Source organism: Myotis lucifugus, unplaced genomic scaffold (assembly GCF_000147115.1).
Source record: "Myotis lucifugus unplaced genomic scaffold, Myoluc2.0 scaffold_41, whole genome shotgun sequence".
Lineage (NCBI taxonomy): Eukaryota > Metazoa > Chordata > Mammalia > Chiroptera > Vespertilionidae > Myotis > Myotis lucifugus.
This window is the reverse complement of record NW_005871089.1, coordinates 6851556-6876545: the sequence shown is the minus strand read 5'-3', so window position 1 is coordinate 6876545 and position 24990 is coordinate 6851556. Positions and strand designations below refer to the sequence as shown.

At 44.7% G+C, this 24990-nt stretch overlaps 1 pseudogene; it reads left to right on the top strand.

Moving 5' to 3' along the window:
* Positions 1-22664, top strand: part of LOC102440587 — a 27087-nt pseudogene extending 4423 nt beyond the window's left edge.
* Positions 22665-24990: the final 2326 nt, after the last annotated feature.

Sequence of the window (24990 nt, the reverse complement as noted above, 5' to 3'; positions counted from 1 at the left end):
CCCCAATAGGCCCCCCCCACCCCAATCAGAGGTGTGGTCCCCAGCCAATTAACCTGTGGGCCCCTCCCCCCAGCTGGGCGCCCCTGATCGGGCCCCGATCAGGGCGGGCCGGCCAGCCAACCTCCCGCCATCTCCTCCTCCCAACAGGCCCAACTCTGATCTGCTGATTGGGGCTGGGCCAGCTGGACCCCACCTGTGCATGAATTCGTGCACTGGACCTCTAGTATTTACTATAATTAACCCGCAAAGGATATTAACTATAGTCAAGATGCAATTAAAGGTATAGCTGAACAACTAGATGCCACCAGCAGGCTGACGTGGAAGAACGGGTTGGCCTTGGATATGATTCTGGCAGAAAAAGGAGGAGTTTGTATAATCTTGAGGGCCACTGTTGTACTTTCATCCCTTACAACACAGCTCCAGATGGAACCATCACTAAGGCCCTACAGGGATGAACAACTTTATCTCATGAGTTAGCTGAGAATCCTGGAATTGAGAATCCTTTCTCCAATTTACTAGAACAATGGTTCAGAAAGTGGAAGGTAATGATGGTATCCATATTCACCTCTATGACAATCGGGTTAGGAGTTACAGTCATGGGATGTTATATCATCTCATATATAAGAAAGGAGTAATCTCCTAGATACTGCAGAGCATAAAAGTCAACGAATGTTAGCTGAGTTTGAAGGAAAGAGTTAAATAAGAAAAAGGGAGGATTGTGAGAATAAACAAGTAATCTTTTCTGTCAAAGAAGGAAGTTTAGGCAACCGCCATTTTGGCTCCATGATTGCAGCTCCTCTGGGGGTCACCATTTTGAAATGGCAAAGGTCAACTCCTCCCCTTTTCCTTTGAATTAGCCAATCACACAAGAATGTGAGCCTAAGCTCTGACCAATCAAGAGTAAGGGACAGATGATCTGTGTCAGAAATAAAGCCCTGAATGGACCACCCTCATGTGCCTGCTGCCAGACCCTGCCTTGGTACACACCCTTCTACAGAAGTAAAGATATTTTCCTTGCTGTCTGGCTCCCGAGTATCTTTTGTGTTCTGCCAAGACTCCTAGTTTGGGGGCTTGCCTTATTTCTAACAATAAATATATATTTGTTGCCATTTTATTGTTCATATTTTTTTCCCTTCTTATTCTTCCTCTTCTTAAAGAATATCCTTCAACATTACATGTAATACTGGTTTGGTAGTGATGAAGCCCTTTAGCTTTTTCTTTGTGAAGCTCTTGATATGACCTTCAATTCTAAATGAGAGCTTTGCTGGGTTGTAGGTCCTTGCTGTTCATTGCTCATTTAGTGAGATTTGAGTCCCCAGAGTGTCAACTATTAACCTGGACCTGATTAGTAGTTGAATATTTCTTGCCTCTCCCTTCTGGCCTGCAAAGTTTTTGTTGAGAAATCAGCTGACAGTTGTATGGGCCCTCCCTTGTCAGTAAGTAACTGCTTTTCTCTTGCTGCTTTTAAGATTCTCTCTTTGTCATTAACCCTTGGCATTTTAATTATGATGTGCCTTCATGTGGGCCTCTTTGGATTCCTCTTGTTTGGGACCCTCTGTGCTTCCTGCACTTATAAATCTATTTATTTCACCAGGTAGGGGAAGTTTCTGTCATTATTTCTTCAAATAGGTTTTCAGTATCTTGCTCTCTCTCATCTCTTTCTGACACCCCTATAATGTGAATGTTGGTATGCTTGAAGGTGTCCCAGAGGCTCCTTACACTATCTTCATATTTTTGGATTCTTTTTTCTTTTTGCTCTTCTGAGTGGGTGTTTTTTGCTTCTTCATATTCCACATCGTTTATTTGATTCTCAGAATCCTCTACTCTACTGTTGATTCCCTGTAAATTATTCTTTATTTCAGTTAGTGTATGCTTAATTTCTGACTGGTTCTTTTTCCTGTCTTTGACATCCTCACTAAGATCCTAAAGTCTCATGAAGATCCTTGATAACTTTATAACCATGGTTTTGAACTCTGTATCCAAAAGTTTTCTTGCTTTCATTCCTGTTATTTGTGACATGTCTCCCCATTTTGGCTGCTTCCTTATGTTTTTCCTATGTATTAGGTAGAGCTGTTATGTCTCCTGGAATTGGTAGAGTGGCCTTGTGTAGTAGGTGTCCTGTAGGGCCCAATGGCTCAACCTCTCCAGTCACCTGAGCTGGGCACTATAGGTGCAGCCTGTGTGGGCTGTGTGCACAGTCTTGTAGTTGAGCTTTGATTGCTATTGGCATCACTGGGAGGAACTGAACTTCAGGCCAATTGGCTGTGAGGACCACCTGCAACTACAGTGGGAGAGCTGCTTTGTAAGAAACACCCCTATGGGCAGAACTTGCTTCAGTGGGGCTTTGGTGCTCACCGAGTCTGCCCCTTGAGTGTGTCACTTATGGATGTGTAGAGTTGTAATCTGCTATGGTCTGAAGCTGTCCACCAGGTGCACTGGCTCTAGGGCCTCCAGGGAGGTACAAAGTCAGCCACTGCCTGGGGCCACCCTGCAGGAACTATTTTTATTGGGTGTGGAGGTGCCCAGGCAAGGCCCAGCTGTGAAGCAAGACAGGCTCATGCTAGTATTTTGTCTCGGGCCTCTTATTGATAGGTTTGGGGCACGCTGAGCCAGCTGCAGTTTGTTGAGAGATTTTAGCAAAGTCTGAAGCCTGAGTCAGGATAGGCCATTCATATGCAAAATCATTGCAAACAGGTTGGGTGGGGCTGCAAATTGGATGGGATTGGGTCAGGGAATCACCAGGGCAGAGCAAACAGATATGGCTGCCAGTCAGCCCTATGACCTGGGAGGTCCCAGCACAGGAACAATGACCCCTGCAAGCACCTCCATCTGGGAGAAAGCCACCCTGAGTTCCTGCCCCACTTCCAGACAATCCAGTTCCTCCCATATATGTCTGGGTCCCCCAACACCTCCTTGCACTGGAGCTCAGAGGAAGTGAATCTGAGTAAGTTAGTGCCCAGCCCTTTAAGAGGGGCACCTGGGTCTCCAGCATCCTCAGTGTCACTGAACCCCAACCCCTGCTAGTTTTTACAGCCTGTAGTTACAGGGACTTCTCTTCCTAGCTCTGGAGCCCTGGGCTGTGGGGCTGGGACCCCTTGCTTTTCATGGGCAACCTCTGCAGAGATTATCTCCCTCCCAATTAAAAAAGCAGCACAATTGGTTGTCAGACCAGCCCATTCTGGGCCTCCACCCCTCTGCTAGTCTCAATGTGCTTTATTCTTTACTTCTCTAGTTGTAGGACTTACATTCAGCCAGATTTCAGGCAGTTCTGAATGATGGTTATTCTGTATTTTAGTTGTAATTTTGATGGGGTTGTAGGAGACAATGAGTACAGGTGTTTACTTATGCCACCATTTTGGTTCTTCTATACCATGGAAGGGAGGGTTTGAATAGGTTGAGAAGGGGATGAGCCAAGAACAAGGACATGTTCAGGCAAAGCAGGAGATGGCTGGAGTCAGGCATCCTGATGGAGGGCCTTGTGGGGACTTTGGACCAGAGTCCAGAGAACTGAAATGTCATGTTGAGCAGGAGAGGCCCCTGTGGACCTTCCTCAGACCACCTAGGACAGAAACATGTCCTGGTGCCCTGTCTCAGCCTAACAGGGGCAGTTCCTCAGTTATCGTAACAGCGTGGGAGTAGGGGGAGGCAGGTCTGAGACTCCCCCACGAACCCGCCCTCAGACTGGGGCCCTCAAGTCAGAGCTCTATCTCCCCCATAGTCTTTTCAGGGCAGGGCCATGCCCCTCACCAGCCCCCATTCCACCTTTGTGCCCCAGCCAGCAGCACCCAGACAGGAGGGGTTTTTCTGGCTGCCCCCCAAGCCAGAATTTCCCAGTACAGAGCAAGAGCGAAGTGGAATTTTTGGACACTTTTTGACAGTCCAATATGGAGTCACTGTCAGCCATGCCAATGTGTCAAGTACTGTGTCAAAACAGCTAATGGGGTGTAACGGGAACACCCTTAAGAGGGGTCCAGAATGCCCAAAATCACAAGTATGGACACTTGAATAAGGATTCTATCTAGAGTGGGACCTCCACCGCTTATGGGCTATAAGAACCCAGAGCTCCAACCACCCAATGCTCAAGCTTGGCTGTACCACACGTCACTGTCAGAGCCCTGCCAGATTTCCACTCCACTGGATGGGTGCCCCCACTGGAGCCATCTGGCTTGAGACCAACACCCACCGCTCTAGCCTGCTAAGGCTGCCAGTGATGGGGACTTCCCACCCAATGCTCACTCTGCTCGCTTATGTCACCTAAGATCCCGCTCTCTGTGTAACCTGCATGTGACTCTGTTGACCTTGGGGAGGTCTCCCCTAATAAACCTGGCATTGTGGACAGACACAAACTTGTGTGAGTGACTTCTTTAGGGGATGTTCCCTTGCTCACCACAATTGGAGTGACTCCATATTGTATTCTCAAAAGTATCCAAAAAGTCCACTCTGCTCTTGCTTTATACACCCAGGTTCCAGTGTCAGCCCAGAATCAGACTATTTTTAGCAGGCTTCCCACAGCAGCATACTGACTAAGAAATGCCAGTGTGGTTGGCCCCACACTGTCCTCAGCTTTTCGCTCTTACAGGGAGTGATTCTCACACCCAGCATGTTTCAATTACCAGGGTGACCTGAGCAGCTGCCTCAAGTCTTCTGATCTGCTGAGACCACTGGTGGGTGAGATGAGAGGAGGCATGGGCAGGCCTTCCCCAACCTCTCTGCAGCCCTACTGCCTCATTCTTCAAGAGAACCTGCGGGCAAAGGGTGGGGTGTACTAGTGGGCTTTCTTGACTTGATTTGCACAATGTACCTGGTGCTTCATCCGTTGTGAGGAACATTCTGGAAGCACCACCTACCTCAGCCCTTAGCAAAAATTAACAGCCTGGAGAGCAGTGGGTCAGGTATAGGTCACCCAGTGAAGAGGAACTCCGTTGAGAAGAGCCGCACACTCCCCTTTACAGGGGTCAGAAATGCAAATGTTTTCAGGGGGTTCAGTAGGCACCAGGAGTATAGTGATCTGCCTTACATGTAAATGGTTCATGCTGTTCTTCAATTCTACAGAGGGATATATGTATGCTATGTGTTGATAGGGCTTTTAGTTTTATAGAGTACTTCAAAATTCAAAAATCTGTGTGAAATCTCCCAGATTTTAAATGTTCGCAGCCAGGTAAAATTTTAAAAGAATGTGTGTAGTGTCAACAAACACATGCAGGAACCATGCTTGATCCAGTACATGGGAGTGAACCTTAACAGTGGGGCCCAGCTTTCCAATGCCTTATCTGCCACATACAAAGATGTGTCCCCATGGGAGAGCCTTCTGGGGTAGGGGGAGTGGGCCTTAGGATCCCAGATCCCAGAATTCAGGGCACTACACCTTAGGACCCATCCAGCATTTTCCACAGGGTGGTCCAGGGAAACTAGTTGCTAGAGCTGTTCATAGATGTCCTTATTTATGGGCAAACACTCTGGGAATCTCTGGGCTAAATAAAGCAAAATAGACTTCTTTACTACAGGACTCCTCCCAGCCTTTGCCATGTAACAAAGTGTCTTGTGAATTTCCAGGAGGTGGAGCATATGCAGTGCTTCTCTAAAGAGTTCCACATGAAACCCATTTTCAGGGCATACCCATTACTGCTGGAGAGACATTACTACTGCTCCACTGGAATGTGGTTCTGGAAGTGTGGCTCATCACACTAACCTACCCATTCCACAGGCTCAACATCCCAGGGTGGCTGGAGCACAAGTGAGGGTAGGAGAGGGGTGAAGGAGAGTCTGGGACCTGCAGGCACTGGTCAGGAGCATGGCTTTGTTCAGAGGGCAGTGGGAGCACTAAAGAGTTTTAGGCCAGAAGGGATATGGGGCAAATAGCTCACTGCATGGAGAGCAGACTGAAGGCGGGGGACGAGGCCAGAGTTAGGGAGGCTGGTGCAGAGTAGAATGGGAAGTGGAAGGAATGATCAAGACTAGATGGCTGGAAGGCTGTGGGCCTGCTAGGGAGAAAGTGAAAATGAGACAAGGCAATGGGCTATATGAGAAAGGGAAAAGTCATGAACCCAGGCTGGAGATCATGTTCCCTGCCCCACTACCCATCTTGTCAGGGAGCTGGGTTCAGGCAAACTTTAGCCACCTGGGGTTCTAATGGCAACTGTGGAGCAATGTAGTGGAGCACCTGGGCAAACAGGAAAAGATGAAGATGATTGGGGAGGGGGCTGCTGGCCTGATTAATGCACTATGGGCTCTAGGGGTTCAGAACCTAGCCAACCCTTTCCCAAGGCATCTGGCAGTGACAAAGGGGTGCCCAGGAGAGAGAGAGCCAAGGTTTCTGCCACACCCCCAGGCTTCTGCTCTCAGAGCCAAGTTGTGAAGGTGGTCAAAAGAACCCCAACTCTACTCTGGATCCAGGTCTGTGTCATCGTCTTTCAGCAGCCCTTGTCACTACCGCTGAGAGGAAAGGCTGGGGCAATTTTCATGGATATCTCTCCTGCTTCCCCCACAGCCAAAGGCTAATATTTGCCCTGACATCAAACTGCAGTCAGGGGTGTTGGGTTGAATAGGACTGTATATCTGGCCAGCTCTAAATGCAGGTGGGGAGCCCAACAGGAGTGTCAGGGGGCTAGATGCCTCTACCCCCAGACAAACAGAGCAGCTCAGCCAAACAGGTCCTTCTGATACTGCACCCCCACTTCCCACCTCCTTCTGGGCCTTTCTGCTCTCAACTGGACTCCCCTCCCTGCTCAGTATCCATCCTCTTAGGGATCCCACTTTCTACCAAACAAGAAGCAGACCCTTGCTCAGCCAGAGTGTCTCAGTTGGTTGAGCATCATCTTGTGCACCACAAGGTTGCCATTTGATTCCTGGTCAGGGTACATACCTGGGTTGCGGGTTTGATCCCTGATCAGGGTATATGGAAAGCAACCTATTGATATTTCTCACATCAATGCCCCCCTTCTCTCTTCCTTTGTCTAAACATGTACTCAGATGAAGATTAAGAAGAAAAAGAAGTAAACCCTTAGCCAGACACTTACCCTCCAGGAGCTGGCCCTGCCCCTCTTTCTGTTAACTCCCACTACTCTGGGCTCTTTCACCAACCAAGTTAGGTGGGTTAGTAGTCAGCTCCTTCTCCCCCATGCAGAGTCACTGTTCCTTTTGTACCATTTATATCTACACAGAGGTGATGTTTCCAGCAACCCAGAGCCACATGCTCAAATCCTACCTCATGGCTCAGACCAAATATCACTCCTTCTATGAAGCACTGTTAACTCCTCAGTCAGAGATAAATTCTCCCTCTTCTGTGCATCCCTAGCTTCTGATACCCTTGTATTTCCCATGTATGGACACACTGTCACCCACATGGAACTCTAATCCCCTGAGAGCAAGGACTCAATCTTATTCATCTTGCTTCCCACCCTATGCCCAACATGGTGCTTGGTATACAGTAGGCACTGCTGGGGCCAAGGTGGAGGGGATGGGATGAGTGCCGCCTCTTGGCCACTAGTGGCTCCCTGCCCCAATTCATGCCCTACTTTAAAGAAAACAATCCTCATGGAAGAGAGTTCTGGTCAAAATGATAAAGTAGGTAAACGCCATTCTCACCTCCTCCCATGACTACATCAAAATTACAACTAAATTATAGAACAAGCAACCTGGATAATCATCTGAAGACTCACTAAACTGAAGTCTTATAAGTAAAGCTATAAAAAAGAAGCCACCTCAATACTGGTAGGAGGGGCAGAGATGCAAAGCAAGCTGGTCCTACACCCACATATAGCAGTTGAGAATCAGAGGGCTATCTCAGCTTTGGAGGATCATCAAGATCCCCAGCCCAGAGCACCAGTGCCAGGAAGAGGATCCCTCACAACATGTAGTTATTGAAAATCAGATGGATTCTGTTCATCCTGGTGAGACACAGGGCGACTGGAGTTCCAAGCATCCTCTTAAAGGGCCTGCACACAGATTCACTCCCTCAGAGGCATTCACCCTGGGCTCTGGCAGAGGGATAGCAGCTTGGAGGTGCCAGAGACATACAGGGAGAAACTGAGTTGTGTGGCTTCTGAGCAAGGCTCAAGGAAAGCTGCCTGTGTTGAGCCCTTCTGCACAGCCAGGAGGTGAGTGCCATATTTCCTGTGTTGTGCCTCCCGCCCACACGGAATCTGCATTACCCTGGTAAATACCACTTGCACCACCCTGGTGACTCCCTGAGACTGCTTCACACACTCGGTATACCACCCGAAGCTCTTTCAGCAGCTGAGGCTTACAGGCAGTTGGCAGGCCAAGGCAGGTCTCAGGGGCCCTGAGCCTTTTGCTAAGCGTCCCCAGGCCCTGTACTGGTAGCAGCTGACCTTGGTTCGCAGCAGTGTGGCTGCTCCCACATGCCTCCAGGCCCAGTATAGGCAGGTATCAACGGCAGATCACTTTGTAGCTCCTATCAGGAAGCACCAGCCAATTACAGGCAGTGGCTGACCATGGCCTGCACCGGAGCCCCTCACAACAGGCCCCAGAACCAATACACACAGTGGCCAGCTTCAGAGCACAACAGAGCACCATCTAATTAGTTCCCCAAAGGGTGGTCTCAGCAGGCACCAGAGCCTTGTTAGGGCAAATTTCACTCCAGGGGGTCAGCCCACACACACTGTGGTCATAATCAATACTCATAGCCTGAGGACCAACCCCACCCACTGATGTGCCAATAGCAATTAAGGCTCAACTACAACAAAAGTGCACACACAAAGAGCACTCTGGAGCACCTGGCTCAGATGATCAAGGAAACTGCAGCACTGGGTCCCTCAAGACACCTGCAAGACTGGGAGACATAGCAGCTCTATCTAATATATATAAGCAAAGACAGAGAGGTAACCATAATGAGGAGATAAACATGTCCCAAATGAAAGAACAGGAAAATTCTCCAAAAACAGAACTAATTGAAATGGAGGCAAGCAATCTATCAGATACAGAGTTCAAAACACAGGGTATAAGGATGCTCAAGGAACTTAGTAAGAACTTCAACAAAGAGATAATAACATAAAAAAGGACGTAGAAATTATTTTTTTTAAAAAAGAACCAATTAGGGGGTTCCAGTCAAGATGGCAGCATAGGTAAATGCCATACTTGGAACCTACCACAACTACATCAAAATTACAACTAACCTACAGAACCACCATCATTCAGAACTGCCTGAATTCTAGTTGAACAGAAGTCCTACAACTAAGGATATAAAGATGAAGCCACATCAACACTGGTGGGGGGGCGGGGGTAGAGATGTGGAATAGGCCAGTCCAACACACACATGTGGCAGATAAAAATCAAGAGGGATATTTTGGCTGTGGAGGTCACCCCTGAGGAGCCAGGGGTCCCAGACCCATAACAAGACCTAAGCCCAGGATTCCAGTGCTGGAAGACAAGGCCCCATAACTTTTGGCTGTAAATCCCAGTGGAGATTGTGACTGAGTGAGATGGAGGGCAGCTGGAGTACCAGCGTTCCCCTTAAAGGGCCTGTGCATGAACCTAACTTGGATTCACTTGCTCTAGGCTCCAACACTGGGACAGCAATTCAACAGGCACCAGGAATATACGATGATGAGGAATTGAGTTGTCTGGCATCGAGGTGAGAGCTGGAGAGGCAGCTTTCCCCAAAAACAGAAGTGCTGGCAGAGGTCACTGTTTCTCTTTCTTCCTCCCTTTCTTCCTCCCTTTCTCCCTTCCTCCCTTTCTCCCTTCCTTCCTTCCTTCCTTCGTTTCTTTCTTTCTTTCTTTCTTTCTTTCTTTCTTTCTTTCTTTCTTTCTTTCTTTCTTCTTTCTTTCTTTCTTTTTTTCTTCCTTTGTTTCTTTTAATCCCAATCTGAGGATATTTTTTCCATTGATTTTTAGAGCGAGTAGAAGGAGGGTTGGGAAAGAGAAACATTGATGCAAGAGACATCAATTGGTTGCCTCCTGCACAGACCCTGACCAGGGCTGAGGATGGAACCTGCAACCCAGGTATATGCCTTTGACTGCGAATCAAACCTGTGATCCTTTGGTATGTGGGCTGATGCTCTAACCACTGAGCACAACGGCCAGGACTCTGTTCCTTTTCTGAACCCTCCCAACACAGAACTGGCAAGCAGGCACCATATCTGAGTCTCCATCAACCTGACTAATCCTTTTTGCTCCATGCTGGTGATTCCCTGAGACCCCACCCCACCCAACTTGTAGGCCTACCCAAGCCATCTCCAGTGGCCTTTCCATACAAATAACCTCTCATGCCTCATGCTTTGGAATTTCCAAAACCTCTCAAATAATCTGGCCATGTGTACCCCGTATCTCTTGCATAGTGCAACAGGCCCAGCACTAGGGGCAGCCTGCCTTGGTTCCTGGGCACCTCCAAGCCTAGCACAAGTAGCAGCCATCTGCATATCACTCTGTAGTGTGTGCCAGGTGGCCCAAAGGAAGGCATAGGTGGTGGCTGACTTTATATCTCCTCAGAGGCCCAGACCCAGTGCACCTGATGGACAGCTACAGACCACATCAGATTAAAATTCTACCACCTCCATGAGTGAAGAGATGAACTCAATGAGCACCAAAGTCCACTGAAGCAAGTCTTGTTTCATAGGTTCAGCTGCACAGCAGCTTCTCTACTATAGTCACAACTGGTCCTCACAGCTGATCAGCCTGAGGATCAATCCTTCCCTCTGATACCAATAGCAATCAAGGCTCAACTACAACTAGACAGTGCATACAGCCCACACAGGGGTGTACCTGGAGCACCCAGCTTGGGTGACTAGAGAGGCTGTGCCACTGGGCCCTGCAGGACACCTGTTGGGGTGTTAGCCAGCATCTAGAAGGGTTCAGGAATCTGGAGAAGGGCTGTGTGTAAATTAATAAAGAGACTAGATATGAAATATAAATTTGGAAGGCATTTTGGGGAGCCAGAGGAGACCTAGCTTCAGTAACCAAGTTCCCTGAATCTCTGGACCCCTCGCTCTTTATTAACACAAATTGCCCTAAGGCAAAACAGATATACATATCAAAGGTTAAGGTTTGGTATACAGTAGGCATTGTCAGATTGGGGGAACTGCCTTCGGCTGTCAGGTAGCAGGCAATAATATATGCAAATCTTTAGGTTTGGGGAAATGCTTTCAGCTATTTCAGCAGGCAATAACATGTATTCAACCCTCCTGAATATAGAAGCCCATCAACCTTTTGATGAAACTTCTTGCATTTATGACATGCTGAAATTAGCTCCTGGCAGACACCTACTATACAAGGCCACTCTACCAATTCCAGGAAACATAGCAGCTCTACCTAATACATAGAAACAAACATAGGGAAGCAGCCAAAATGCAGAGACAGGTCCCAAATGAAAGAAGAGAAGAAATCTCCAGAAGAAGAACTAAATGAAATGGAAGCAAGCAAATTACCAGATATAGAGCTCAAAACAATGGTTATGAGGATGCTCAAGGAACTTAGTAAGAATTTCAAGGAACTTAGTGAGAACTTTGGCAGCATGAAAAAAGACAGAGAAACTATATAAAAGAATCATTCAGAAATGAAGGTTACACTAAATGAAATGAAGAATAAATTGCAGGGAAACAACAGTAGAGTAGATGAAGCAGAGAATCAAATCAGTGATTTGGAATATAAGAAGAATACACCCAATCAGAAGAGCAAAAAAATAAAAAGAATCCAAAAAATTAGCACTTCTGAGACAACTCAAAACATACTAACATTGACATCATGGGAATACTAGAAGGAGAAGAGATAGAGCAAGAAATTGAAAACCTAATTGAAAAAATAATGATGGAAAAATTCCCTAACTTGGAAAAGGAAATAAAAGTACAAGACCAGGAAGCACAGAGTGTCCCAAATACATTGAACCTGAGGAGGTTCACACCAAGACACATCATAATTCATATGCCACAGATTAGAGACAAAGAGAGAATCTTTTTTATCCTCACCAAGGATATGTTTTTATTGATTTTTTTATCTTTATTGTTGAGCGTATTACAGATGACCCGCTTTTCCCCCCATTGCTCCCGCTCCACCCAGTTCCTGCCCTGCCGGACCCCAGGCCTTCACCACCCTATTGTCTATGTCGCTAGGTAAGATCTTTAGTTAATCTCTTCTCACCTTCCCAACTCCTCCCTTCCCTCTAAAATTCGTCAGTGTGTTCCGTGCTTCCATGCCTGTGGTTCTATGTTATTCACCAGTCTATTTTGTTCATTAAATTTCTTATTTGTTTACTTTGATTTTTATATTCAATTGTTGATAGATACATATTTATTGCCATTTTATTGTTCATGTTTCTTCTTCTTCTTCTTCTTCTTCTTCTTCTTCTTCTTCTTCTTCTTCTTCTTCCTCCTCCTCCTCCTCCTTCTCCTCCTCCTCCTCCTCTTCCTCTTCTTAAAGAATACCCTTCAACAGTTCATGTAATACTGGTTTGGTGGTGGTGAACTCTTTTAACTTATTCTTGTCTGTGAAGCTCTTTTTCTGACCATTAATTCTAAATAAGAGCTTTGCTGAGTAGAGTAATCTTGATTGTAGGTCCCTGCTGTTCATCACTTTGAGTATTTCTTGCCACTCCCTTCTGGCCTGCAAAGTTTCTGTTGAGAAATCATCTCACAGTCATATGGGCGCTCCCTTGTAGGAAATTAACTGTTTTTCTCTTGCTGCTTTTAATATGCTTTGTCCTTAACCTTTGGCATTTTAATTATGATGTGACTTGGTGTGGGCCTCTTTGGGTTCCTCTTATTTGAAACTCTCTGTGCTTCCTGGACTTGTAAGTCTATTTCTTTCACCAGGTAGGGGAAGTTTTCTGTTATTATTCTATCAAATAGGTTTTCAATTTCTTGCTCTCTCTCTTCTCCTTCTGGCACCTCCATGATGCAAATGTGGGGTGTCCCAGAGGCTCCTTACACTATCTTCATACTTTTTTTGCTCTTCTAAGTGAGTGTTTTATGCTTCCTCATATTGCAAATCATTGATTTGATTCTCAGAATCCCCTACTCTACTGTTGAAACCCTGTAAATTATTCTTTATTTCAGTTAGTGTATGCTTAATTTCTAACTGGTCCTTTTTAATGTCTTTGACATTCTTACTAAAATCCTTGGAAGTCTGACTAAGTCCCTTGAACCTCTCATGAAGGTCCTTGAGTAATCTTATAACCATGGTTCTGTATCCAGTGGTTTGCTTGCTTCTATTTCTTTCATTTGTGACATGTTCTTTGTCTCCCAATTTTTGCTGCTTCCCTGTGTTTGTTTCCATGTATTAGGTAGAGCTGCTATGTCTCCTGGAATTGGTAGAATTCCCTGTGTAGTAGGTGTCCTGTAGAGCCTAGTGGTTCAGCCTCACCAGTCACCTGAGCTGGGCACTAGAGGTGCGTCCCTGTGTGGGCTGTGCGCACAGTCTTGTAGTTAAGCCTTGATTGCTATTGACATCACCAGGAAGAATTGACCTCCAGGCCAATTGGCTGTGAGGACCAGCTGTAGCTACAATGGGAGAGCTGCTGTGCAGGAACCACCCCTATGGGCAGGACTTGCTTCAATCGGGCTTTGTTGCTCACTGAGTCTGCCTCTTGAGTGTATTGCCTGTGGATGTGTAGAGTTGTAATCTGCTATGGTCTGAAGCTATCCACTGGGTGCACTGGCTCTAGGGTCTCCAGGGAGGTGCAAAGTCAGCCACTGCCTGGGGCCAACTGGCAGGAACTACAGAGAGATATGCAGATGACTGCTATTTGTATTGGGCTTGGAGGTACCCAGGTGAGACCTGTGAAGCAATGCAGGCTGGTGCTAGTTCCAGGTCTTGGGCCTTTTAATGATAGGTTTGAGGCATGCTGATACCAGCTGCAGCTTGTTTGAGAGATTTTAGGAAATTCTAAAGCCTGAGCCAGGGTAGGCTATTCATATGGAAAAACTGCTACAAACAGGTTGGGTGGGGCTGAAAATTGGTTGGGATGGGGTCTCAGGGAATCACCAGGGTGGAGCCAACTGTGTGCTCCAGGGTGATGGAAACTCAGATATGGCCCCTGCCAGTCAGTTCTGGGACAGGGAGATCCCAGCACAGGAGCAATGACCCCTGTGCGCATCCCCGTCTGGGAGAAAGCCACCCCTGATATCCTTCCCAGATGCCAGACAATCCAGTTCCGCCCCATATGTGTCTGGTTCCCCCAAAGTCACCGGTGCTGGAGCTCAGAGGGATTGAGTCTGAGTAAGTTCACGTGCTGGCCCTTTAAAAGAAATTCCTTGGTCTCTAGCAGCTTCCATGTCACTGAGCCACAATACCTTTTGGTTTTTATAGCCCATAGTTATGGGGACTTCTCTTCCCCACTCTGAAACCCTGGGCTGCAGGTCTTTTGTGGGATTGGGACCCCTTGCTTTTCACAAGCAACCTCCCCAGAGAAATTTACCTCCCGATTAAAAGACAGCACACATGGGGTCAGACCAGTCCATTCTGCACCTCTGCCCCTCCTACTAGTCTCAATGTGATTTCTTCTTTACTTCTCTGGTTGTAGGACTTCCATTCAACCAGCTTTCAGGTGGTTCTGAATGATGATTGTTCTATATTTTCGTTGTTACTTTGATGTGATTGTGGGAGGCGGCGTGTACAGGCATTTCTCTATGTCGCCATCTTGCTTTTCCTTTACAGACTGTTTTTATTGATTTTAGAGAGAGGGGAAGGGAGAGTGTGATAGAGAAACATCAATTGGTTGCCTCCTGTATGCACCCCAAATGGGGATTGAACCTGCAACCTGGGCATGTGCCCTAACCAGGAATCGAACGTGTGACCAGGAATCAAACCCATGACCTTTTTGTGTATGAGACAATGCTCCAACCAACTGAGCCACACTGGCCAGAGCAAAGAGAAAATCTTAAAAGCAGCAAGAGAAAAGCATATTGTCAGCTGATTCCTCAACACAAACTTTGTAGGCCAGAATGGAGTAGCAAGAAATATTCAAAGTAATATAAAGCAAGGACCTACAACTAAGATTACTCTACCCAGCAAAACTATCCTATCTAATAATAGACAAACATGGTAATTGACCATACTTTTGCTACGCCTTCCATTGGCTAATCAGCGTGATATGCAAATTTACCGCCAACAAAGATGGCAGCTAATTTGCATACTGCAGGCAGGGTGGGACAGTGCGAGCCGCCAGCGCAAGCCGCCATCCAGGCCCCCGTGTGAGACCCCAGAAGCCGCCTGCCTGCCACCCGTAATCGGATCCGATCCCGGGCAGCAGGCCGGCCCCAGAAGCCCCAGAAGCCACCTAATATGGCAGTAACTCTATCAGTAAGCACTCTGAAAGTCAGTGGCATAAATGCACCAATTAAAAGACAGATTATGAGGGTGAATCAAAAACAAAACCCACTTTAAATATAAAGACACATATAGATTGAAAGTAAATGAATTAAGCTGCAGCCTGTTTTTCTCAGTGGATAGAGCATTAGCCCATGGACTGAAGGGTCCCAGGTTCAATTCCAGTCAAGGGCATATACCTCAGTTGCTGGCTTGATCCCCAGTCGTTATCAGAGCATGTGCAGGAGACAACCAATCAATGTGTCTCTCCTTTTCCCTTCACTCTCTCTAAAATTCAATGGAAAAATATCCTTGGGTGAAGATTAACAAAAACAAAGTAAATGGATTAAGTAACATTAAAGAGATTATAAGAAAAATATATTCCAAATTTTGTTAGTTGTATAATGGTTATGTTTAAATTATTAACACCTAAGAAATTGGGTGAAAGGTACATATAATATGCTGTAGTATTTTACAGATTTTTTTTACATGTATGAGATTATTTCAAATTAAAATATTAAAAATTTAAAAATTAATAAAATATTAATTGAAATGTATCTGCATTACATGAAAAATCTCCTAATTGCTTCTAGCATAATTTATTAAATTGTGCTATAATTTACAGGGGTTCAATTAAAAAATATCTTAATTCTAAATAATATAATACAAAATATATAATAGTGCAGTTATAAGCACTTATCTGAAAATAAAAATTTAAAGAAGTGAATTTAAAGAAGGGATTAGCCAAAGAAAATATATGCACAACCCATGGACAGAGACAACAGTATGGTGATGGCCAGAGAGAAGTGGGGGGGGCAAGAGCTGGGTAGAGGGGGCAAAAGGGGGGAAATAGGGACATCCTATATAATAATAATAAAAGGCTAATATGCACATTGACTGAACAGCAGAATGACCGGTTGCTATGATGCACACTGGCCACCAGGGGGCAGACGCTCAATGCAGGAGCTGCCCCCTGGTGGTCAGTGCACTTCCATATGGGGAGTGCCACTCAGCCAGAAGCTGGCTCATGGCTGGCCAGCGCAGAGGTGGTGGCAGGAGCCTCTCCCACCTCCGTGGCAGCACTAAGAATGTCCACCTAACGGTTTAGACCCCATCCTTGGGGGCCTAAGCCTTTAGTCGGACATCCCCCGAGGGCTCCCTGGCTTCCAGAAGGATGTCTGACTGCAAGCTTAGGCCTGATCCCCTGGGGAGTGGGCCTAAGTCGACAGGTGGACATCCCCCAAGGGGTCCTGGACTGCAAATGGGCACAGGCCGGGCTGAGGGACAACCCCCATCGAGTGCACAAATTTTTGTGCACCGGGCCTCTAGTCATTTATAATCATGGAGCATATAAAGGGCTTCCCAGAGAAGGGAAAGTTAAAGGAGTTTATCACCCCATACTAGTATTATAAGAAATGTTAAATGGTCTTTTTTTTTTTTAATATATTTTATTGATTTTTTACAGAGAGGAAGGGAGAGAGATAGAGAGTTAGAAACATCGATGAGAGAGAAACATCGACCAGCTGCCTCCTGCACATCTCCTACTGGGGATGTGCCCGCAACTCAGGTACATGCCCTTGACCGGAATTGAACCTGGGACCCTTCAGTCCGCAGGCTGACGCTCTATCCACTGAGCCAAACCGGCTTCGGCTAAATGGTCTTTTTTAATAAGAAAGAATAAGATAGAAAGCAAACAAAGGACTTCATGCATGCATATTAGCATAACCAATGGACACAGACACTGGGGCAGTGGGGGCTTTCTTGGGGTGGGAATGGCTGGGGAGGGTGTCAAGCGGGGGAAAAGGAGACATATGTAAAACTTTAGACAATAAAAAAAGAAAGAATAAGAATAGAAATAAGAATAAGGAGAAAGAGGAGAGAAGATTAAAAATATGAATAATAAACAGCCATAAAAAAAGAATAAAATCTTACCATTTGCGATAACATGGATGGACCTAGAGGGTACTATGCTAAGTGAAATCAGTCAGGCAGAGAAAGACAAATACCATATGATTTTACTTATATGAGAAATCAAAATAACAATATAAATGAAACAACAAACAGAAACAGACTCATAGATACAGGAAACAGACTGATGATTAGCAGATGGGAGGGGGGTGGGGAAAGGGTGAAAAAAGTGAAGGGATTGAGAAGTACATGTTGGTAGTTACAAAATACTTATGGAGATATAAAGTACAGCATAGGAAATATACTCAATAATAGTGTAATAACTATGTATGATGCTAGTTGGGTACTGAAAATATCAGGGAGAATACTTTATAAAGTATATGATTATCTAACCACTAAGCTGTACACCTAAAACTAATACAAAATAATATTGAATGTAAACTATAACTGAAAAAAAATATTTTTTAAATTTTTTTAAAGAATCAGTAGAAAATTAATATAATACCAGGAATGAAGAATACACTAGAAGAAATCAACAGCAGATTAGATGAAACAGAAGATCAAATCAGCAATTTGAAAGACAAGAAAGTAGAAAACATCCAATCAAAACAGGGGGGAAAAAAGAATTTTTTAAAAATCTGAGGATGATTTAAGGGACCTCTGGGACAACATCAAGTGTACCAACATTTGCATCATAGAGGAACCAAAAGAAATATTTTAAGAAATAATGATTGAGAACTTCCCTAAACTGACTAAGGAAATAGACATACAAGTTTAGGAAGTTGCAGATATACCCACACAAAATGAACCCAAAGAAGCCCACACCAAGACACATCATAATAAAAATGCCAAAGGTTAAAGACAAAGAAGGAATCTTAAAATCAGCAAGAGAAAACAAGTTACCTACAAAGGAGCTCTCATAAGACTGTGAGCTGGTGAGCTGATTTCACAATAGAAATTTTGCAGGCCAGAAGGGATTGGCATGAAATATTCAAAGTGATGAAAAGCAAGTACCTACATCTATGACTACTCTACCCAGAAAGGCTATCATTTAAAATTGAAGGAGAGATAAAGAGCTCCCCAGACAAGAAAAGGCTAGAGTTCATCACCACCAAACCAGTATTACAAGAAATGTTAAAGGAACTTCTTTAAGAATAAAGAAAAGAGTCCATAGTCCATTTTTCCCAGTGGATAGAGTGTTGGCCTGTGGACTGAGGGGTCCTGGGTTCAATTTCGGTCAAGGACATGCACCTTGGTTGCAGGCTTGACCCCAGCCCTGGTCAGGGCATGTGAGGGAAGCAACCAATCAATGTGTCTCTCTCACATTGATGTTCTCTCACAGTGTCTCTTCCCCACCATTCCACTCTCTCTAAAAATTAATGGAAAAATATACTAGGATGAGGAATGACAACAACAAAAGAATAAAGTAAAGAGGAGCATAAGTATGTATAATAAAATGGCAATCGCTATATAGCTATTAATAGTCACTTTATATATAAATGGATGAAATGCTCCAATCAAAAGACATAAAGTGGCTAAATGGATTAAGAAAACAAGACTCATACATATGCTATCTAAAAAAGACTCAAACTTCAGATCAAAACACACATATACACAGTTTGAAAGTGAAGGAATGGAAAAAGGTATTTCATTCAAATGCAAATGTAAAAAAAAAGCTTGGGTAGCAATATTGATATCAAACAAAATAGACTTTAAAACAAAGGCTATAATAAGAGACAAAGAAGGACATTTCATAATGATAAAGGAATCAATCCAACAAGAGGCTATAACCCTTGTAAACATTTTATGCACCCAACATAGGAGCACCTAAATATATAAAGCAGATATTGATGAACATAAAGGGAGAGATTGACAGTAATACAGTTATAGTAGGGGGCTTTAACACCCCATTGTCATAAATGGATAGATATTCGAGACAGAAAATTAATAAGGAAACAGTGGCCTTAAATGACACATTAGACCAGATGTATTTAATTTATATTTTTTGAGCATTTCACCCCAAAGCAGCAGAATATATATTCTTTTCAAGTGCACATGGAACATTTTCCAGGATAGACTACATGGTAGGCCACAAAACAAGTCTCAATAAATTTCAGAATATTCAAATCAACAAGCATCTTCTTCAACCACAATAGTAGTATGCAACTAGAAACCAATTATAAGGAAAAAAAAACCTGTAAAATACACAAATACATGGAGGCTAAATAAAATGCTACTAAACAATGAATGGGTTAACAATGAGACCAAGGGAAAAAAAATTAAGACAGACTGGACCCTAAATCTATGGGACACAGAAAAAGGATTCCTAAGAAGGAAATTAATAGCAATACAGGCCTACCTCAAGAAACAAGAAAAAGGAGAGAGACCAAGATGGCGGCATAGGTAAACACCGGAGTTTGCTGCCGCAAACAACCACTTCAAAAATACAACTAAAAGACGGAACGGACATCACCCAGAACCACAGGAAGGCTGGCTGAGGAGAGACTCTTCAACTAGAAGGAAAGACAACAGCATACCGAGGCTCAGAGGAGGCGCAGTGTGGAAAATATAAAGGTGTGGAGGTGCGCGTGCAAAGCGGGCTGGTGGCTGAGCGCGCGGTTGTCGTTTTCAATCAGGAGGGAGTCTCAGACTCTGAGCTCCAGATCCGGGTGAGTCTCTAGGGACTCAGACTCAAACGGGAGAAGCGGGATTGTCAGGCATCAGTTGGAACGTGAGGGCAGCTTTCTCTCCGAGGTTTACAGCAGTTGCTGGGGTTCTGAGAAGCAGAGCCTCTGGGAACGGGACTGAGAGCAGCCATAACTGCTCCCTCCGCCCGCCCTGTTGATCCCGCCCCACCCAAGCCCTGCGCAGAGCCATTTGCCGGATCGCCTCAGGCAAAGGCTAGATTAGCACCTCTCCAGAGGACAGAAGTTTTCCCACGGCAGACACAGCTGATTCTCACAGCCAGTCGGCCTGGTGGTCAAATCCCTCTAGTATTAACTACAACAATCAAGGCTTAACTACAACAAGACTGCGCACAAAGACCACAAGGGGGTGCACCAAGAAAGCATAAAAAATGCGGAGACAAAAAAAACATGACAGAAATGGAGGATACAGAGCTAAAAAACGCAATTTTGAGGGCTTGCAATAATGTGCTAGAAGCTGCCAATAAACTTGATGAAAGCCTCACAAAATCTAATGAGACCCTCGATGCTATGATAAAGAACCAACTAGAAATTAAGCATACACTGACTGAAATAAAGAATATTATACAGACACCCAATAGCAGACCAGAGGAGCACAAGAATCAAGTCAAAGATTTGAAATGCGAAGAAGCAAAAAACACCCAACCGGAAAAGCAAAATGAAAAAAGAATCCGAAAATACGAAGATAGTGTAAGGAGCCTCTGGGACAGCTTCAAGCGTACAAACATCAGAATTATAGGGGTGCCAGAAGATGAGAGACAGCAAGATATTGAAAACCTATTTGAAGAAATAATGGCAGAAAACTTCCCCCACCTGGTGAAAGAAATGGACTTACAGGTCCAAGAAGCGCAGAGAACCCCAAACAAAAGGAATCCAAAGAGGACCACACCAAGACACATCATAATTAAAATGCCAAGAGCAAAAGACAAAGAGAGAATCTTAAAAGCAGCAAGAGAAAGAGACTCAATTACCTACATGGGAATACCCATACGACTATCAGCTGATTTCTCAACAGAAACTTTGCAGGCCAGAAGGGAATGGCAAGAAATATTCAAAGTGATGAATACCAAGAACCTACAACCAAGATTACTTTATCCAGCAAAGCTATCATTCAAATTGAAGGTCAGATAAAGAGCTTCACAGATAAGGAAAAGCTAAAGGAGTTCATCACCACTAAACCAGTATTATACGAAATGCTGAACGGTATCCTTTAAGAAGAGGAAGAAGAAAAAGGTAAAGATACAAATTGTGAACAACAAACATGCATCTATCAACAAGTGAATCTAAAAATCAAGTGAATAAATAATCTGATGTACAGAATGAACTGGTGATTATAATGAATCAGGGACATAGAAAGGGAATGGACTGACTATTCTTGCGGGGGGAAAGGGGAATGGGAGATGCGGGAAGAGACTGGACAAAAATCGTGCACCTATGGATGAGGACAGTGGGTGGGGAGTGAGGGCGGAGGGTGGGGCGGGAACTGGGAGGAGGGGAGTTATGGGGGGGGAAAAAGAGGAACAAATGTAATCTGAACAATAAAGATTTAATAACAAAATTTAGAAAAAAAGAATATACACTCAAAAAAAAAAGAAACAAGAAAAATTTTGGTTGTTACTTATCAAACCAGTGACAGAAAGCTGCTGCAGGGCCATGCAATCACTGTCTGCAGTGGGCATGCACCATGTCTGTGGGACTGGCTATGGTGTGGCAGCTCTCCTAGGAGCAAGGCATCACCCTGCACAGGAGCACTGAAATCATGGCATCAACAGCATTTTAGCCCTGCATGGTTTGTTTGTTCAGTGGTTAGAGTCAGCCTGCTGACTGAAGGGTCGTGGGTTCGATTCCTAGTCAAGGACATGCACCTGGGTTGCAGGTGCCCAGCCCTGGTAGGGATGCATTCAGGAGGCAACCAATCAATGTGTCTCTCTCACGTACATGTTTCTCTCTTTCTCTCTTCCCCTCACCCCTCCCTTCCACTCTTTCTAGAAATCAGTAGAAAAAGTATCCTCAGGTGATGATTTAAAAAAAAAAAAAAGCATTGTACATCAGTGTGGCATACATCCTTCTGACACCTTTATTTGAGTGCAGAAATATGGGCTCACCTTGCTTATAACTACTGATTCTGAACTCATGAAATACCTAAATAATGTTGTGGAACAATTAAAAGAGTATACAAGTGTTCCGTTCAGAAACTGGTGATAGTTATCTCAAATATTAAAAGTGGTGAAGTCCTGACCTGCCGGCATGGCTCAGTGCCATCGACCTATGAACCAGGAGGTCATGGTTCGATTCCTGGTCAGGGCACATGCCTGGGTTGTGGGCTCGATCCCCAGGTGGGGTGTGCAGGGGGCAGCTGATCAATGCATCTCTCATCATTTATGTTTCTATCTCTCTCTCCCTCTCCCATCTCCTCAGAAATCAATAAAAATATTTTTTTAAAGAAAGAAAGTGGTGAAGTCCTTGAAAGATGGCAATTGGATATTGAGTGAGACGGGACTGCCAGAGATGACAGTACACTCAGAAAACAATCTCAGAAAACTATCTAAGGTGAATTCCGTTCAGTGTTCAGACAGATCACAGCTACAGTGACATTTCTGCCACTGTTGGAAGTTTCTTGTTCATTTGATCTACTGATTTATACAGACAACGCTATGGTTGTACCTGAAAAGTTATAAGAGTCTGGAACCACAGTTCATTAACAATTCTGAGTAAGTCCCTCTACATTCCTTTATTACTAAAATCTGCAATGTAAACAGCATGATACTCTACAAAATCCCTGTCCATCACTAAAAATAAAACAAGGACAATAATGTAATTCTCAATGTGTGTTTCCTGAAACCAAGTTAGTTATAATTCATGTTTCATTTTGTTGATTAATTTTTAAATGAGGAAAAGTTAACATTATACCTCACTGAATTGTGTATAATTGTGCTATTTTGGGTACCTGTTTGGCTTTCCATAGAGCTGACATAATTTTTTGCACACTGTTCAAAAGGGACCCAGCAGATTACATCAGCACTGTGATGTCAATTCCTTTGAAGGTGGTAATTGTAGGTGGAAAAACATTTGCTATAAAGCTAAATGCCTTCCTAAACCAGAACTTTTGGTCAAGTAGCTTGACTCAGAATACAAGTATATATGAAACAGAGCAAAAGAAGTCTGAATATTCAGAATTTTTGTTTAGGTCCTAAAGTAACTGATAGTCCACAATAACAAAATATTGCTACTAGGTCCTTTTGCCATTTACTTCATTTGTATAGTTTTCATATTTTAAAAATCTAGGTAGAATCAAGATGGCAGCATAAATAAATGCAGTACTCACATCCTCTCACAACCTTATCAAAATTACAACTAAAATACAGAACAATCATCATTCAGAACCACCTGAAAGCTGGCTGAATGGAAGTTCTACAACTAGCGAAGTAAAGAAGAAAGCAGTGCTCTCCCTCCAGGGAGCACGTCCGTGCCTTTCCCTTTCCCCTTCCCTTCCTGGCCCCAGGCATGTTACCATTGGCTTCTTCACTTCCAAACTCCAGGGGCCCTTCCTTTATATTTATAACTTGTTTGCTAAGCCCATTTCTTGTAGAAATTACTTTTACCTCTGTAGTTTGCCCAATAAATGTTCTTTTACAAAAAAATAAAGAAGAAAATACATGGAAACTGGTAGAAAGAGAAGAGATGAGGAACAGGCTGGTCCAACACCCACATAAGGCATTCTTTTCATCAGGAAGGATATCTTGGCTGCAGAGGCCTCCCAAGAGGAGCAAGGGGTCCCAGCCCCACACCAGACAGCTCAGCCCAGAGTTCCAGTACTGGAAAGAGAAATCCCCATAATTTCAGACTATAAAAAACAGTGGGGGCCCTAGCCAGTTTGGGTCATTGGACAGAGCATTGGCCTGTGGAATGAAGGGTTCTGGGTTCAGTTCTGGTCAAGGACATGTACCTTGGTTGCAAGCTTGCTCCCGGCCCTGGATGGAGCACATGCAGGAGGCAACCAATAGATGTGTCTCTCTCACATCAAAGTTTCTGTGTGTCTTTCCCCCTCCTTTTCATTATCTCTAAAAATCAATAGAAAAATGTCATCAGGGTTTTGGGAGGAAAATGGCGGCCAAATGGGCAGACGTGTCGTGCATCTCGTCCCAGGGCCAGGCTGGTTTGCAACTAAATCAGAAAACATACACCCAAAATTAACAAATTAGTCACAGCTGAGGAGAAAATTTACAAGGAAGGGCAAAGGACATTGAAAGGACAAAGCAGAAACGAACTCTCCTCCACTTTATCTTGTAGGGCTGGGCCCTCAGCCTAAACCCCCTCCCCTTTCTGAGAGTGACCACAGGAATGCCAGTAATATCCTAACTCCCCCAGCCACCACCTGAGTGGACCAATGAAGCTCCAGGAACGCAGCTAAGGTCCTAATAAGGCTATAGTGGGGGACGGCTCAAACCTCAGAATGTGTTGGTCACTTCCTGACCTTTGTGCTGTAAAACCCTGACCAGAGTGACCAATCTCTGTAACTCACATCACTTACCGAAGCCCACCCAAATGACTAGCCCTATATAACCTTTGTTCTCTTGGGACTCGGGGCTCTCTCTCGCATCCAGTAATGGAGGGGGGGGGGGGACCAAGCTAGCTTGAATAAAAGACTCTCTGCTTTTGCATCGGATTTGGCGCTCCCTGGTGGATCTTTGGGGGGTCTTGAAATCTGGGCATAACAGACATCTTGAGAGCAGTAGGAACAGGGATCTGGGCTGGAGAGGGACACCCAGCCACCGGGCCAAGAGGGTGAGGAGGAAGCTGCATTGCACCAAAGCCACATTGCTTGGTGACAGGCATAACTGTGAAAAGGAACCCAACTGTGAAAAGGAAAAGCCACAGGGCTGCTGGTGGCTGGAGGATCTAGACCAGTGGTTCTCAACCTTCTGGCCCTTTAAATACAGTTCCTCATGTTATGACCCAACCATAAAATTATTTTCGTTGCTACTTCATAACTGTAATGTTGCTACTGTTATGAATCATAATGTAAATATCCTGCTATGCAGGATGGTCTTAGGTGACCCCTGTGAAAGGGTCGTTGGACCACCAAAGGGGTCGCAACCCACAGGTTGAGAACCGCTGA